Source organism: Rhinolophus sinicus, chromosome 13 (genome assembly GCF_057876585.1).
Source record: "Rhinolophus sinicus isolate RSI-liver-muscle chromosome 13, RSI-T2T, whole genome shotgun sequence".
NCBI lineage: Eukaryota > Metazoa > Chordata > Mammalia > Chiroptera > Rhinolophidae > Rhinolophus > Rhinolophus sinicus.
The window spans coordinates 32,999,688-33,001,914 of NC_142513.1; the positions used below are offsets into that span (position 1 = coordinate 32,999,688).

A 2,227-nucleotide genomic window follows, 5' to 3' on the forward strand; every position below is an offset into this window, starting at 1 on the left:
ACATGAAATTTCTTGTTAAACTTGGCAAGAGTGGACGTGAAATCAGGGACATGTTAGTCCAAGTTTATGGCGATAATGCCATGAGGAAAACAGCAGTGTACAAACAGATTAAACATTTTTCTTAAGGGAGAGAATGCATCACTCAAGAAGAGAACTCAGGGCAGCCAGTAATGAGCAGAACTGATGAAAACATTGCAAAAATTTGTCGAATTGTGCATCAGATCATTGGCTGACTATGAGAAGCATAACAGACCAAGTAAACATTGATAGAGAAACAGTTAGAAAAAATCTTAACTCAAAATCTTGACATGAGAAAAGTGTGTACCAAAATGGTCCTGAAGGAGCACTCCTTTTCACAAAAGCAAAGAGTTGAAGTTTGCCAAGACCTTTTGGAGAGGCAAGACGATGTTTTGGGCCAAATTACCCTGTTTCCCCCAAAATAAGACCTAGCTGGACAATCAGCTGGACAATGCATCTTTTGGAGCAAAAATTAACATAAGACACGGTATTATATATTATATTATTATATTTATTATATTATATTATATTATATTATATTATATTATATTATATTATATTATATTATATTATATTATATTATAGAGCTGGTCTTATGTTGTAGGAAAGTAAGACCGGGCCTTATATTGATTTTTGCTCTAAAAGATACATTAGAGCTGATTGTCTGGCTAGGTCTTATTTTCGGGAAAACATGGTATCATCAGTGATGAGACATGGGTGTACAAATACCACCTTGGCACAAAGAGTCAACAGTGGAAGTCAGCCAATTCTTCACCACCAAAAAATTTCTAAACCAAGAGTCAAAACAATGTTGCTAATCTTTTTTGATATCAGAGGAATTATTCATTATGAATTTGTATGAACTGGACAAATAGTTAACCAACTTTACTATTCAGAAATGCTGAAAATGCTGCTTGAAAAAGTTAGATGAAAATGACCTGAACTTTTCACGAACAATTCATGGCTCTTGCATCACGATAGTGTACCAACTCACATGGCACAGTCTATGAGGGAGTTTTTAGCCAGTAAACAAATACTGTATTAGAACAACCTCTCTACTCACCTGATCGGGCCCCCGGTGACTTCTTTCTTTACTCAAAAATAAAGGAAATATTGAAAGGAAGATATTTTGGTGACATTCAGGACATCAAAGATAATACGATCACAGCTCTGATGGCCATTCCAGAAAAAAAGTTCCAAAATTGCTTTGAAGGGTGGACTAAGTGCTGGTGTCAATGCATAGCTTCCCAAGGGGAGTGCTTTGAAGATCACCACAGTGATATTCAGCAATGAGCTATGTAGCACTTTTTCTAAAATGAGTTTGTGAACTTAACAGTCAGGCCTCGTGTATTTGGACAGGGGTGGTGATAGGGAACTGCATTGCATGTTTTCAATGTTAAGAATTATACTTCCATACACACCCCTGTTAGACTTCATGCAAGCATTCCCTACCAATCTGGCTGACAATAATTCAGAATACCAAGGGAAAAGTTGGACAAAAGAATAAGCATTTATTGTGCTCGCTTCGGCAGCACATACACTAAAATTGGAACGATAGAGAAGATTAGCTTTGCCTCTGCACAAGGATGACATGCAAATTCATTAAGTGTTCCGTATTTTTCATAATAAAGGCCATATTTGATAAACACACTTCTAACATCTTACTCAATGGGGAAAGGCTAAAACCTTTCCCCTTAAGATCAGGAACAAGAGGGGCAGACGGGTGGCTCAGTTGGTTAGAGTGTGGGCTCTGGGCAATGGGGCTGCTGGTTCGATTCCCACATGAGCCAGTGAGCTGCATCCTCTGCACCTAGAATGAAGTCAGTGAGCTGCCTTTCAACTCCCGGGTGGCCAGATGGCTCAGTTGGTTGGAGCGCGTCCTCTCAACCACAAGGTTGCCGGTTGGACTCCTGCAAGGGATGGTGGGCTGTGACCCCTGCAACTAACAACAGCAACTGGACCTGGAGTTGAGCTGCGCTCTCCATAACTAAGATTGCAAGGACAACAACTTGACTTGGAAAAGTCCCGGAAGTACACCCTGTTCCCTAATAAAGTCCTGTACCCCTTCCCCAATAAAATCTTAAAAGAAAAAAAAAAAAAGGTCAGGAATAAGACAAGGTTGCCCACTTTCACTACTTTTATTCAACGTAGTAACATAGTTCTGGAAGTTCTAGCCACAGCAATCAGACAAGGAAAATAAATAAAAGGC

The 2,227-nt window shown here is 39.3% G+C and overlaps 1 non-coding gene across 1 annotated transcript; it reads left to right on the top strand.

The window, feature by feature from the left end:
• Positions 1–1,534: 1,534 nt before the first annotated feature.
• On the top strand, positions 1,535–1,639 carry LOC141568427 (U6 spliceosomal RNA). The gene has a single exon (XR_012491544.2). It is a non-coding gene; the product is annotated as a U6 spliceosomal RNA (small nuclear RNA).
• Positions 1,640–2,227: the final 588 nt, after the last annotated feature.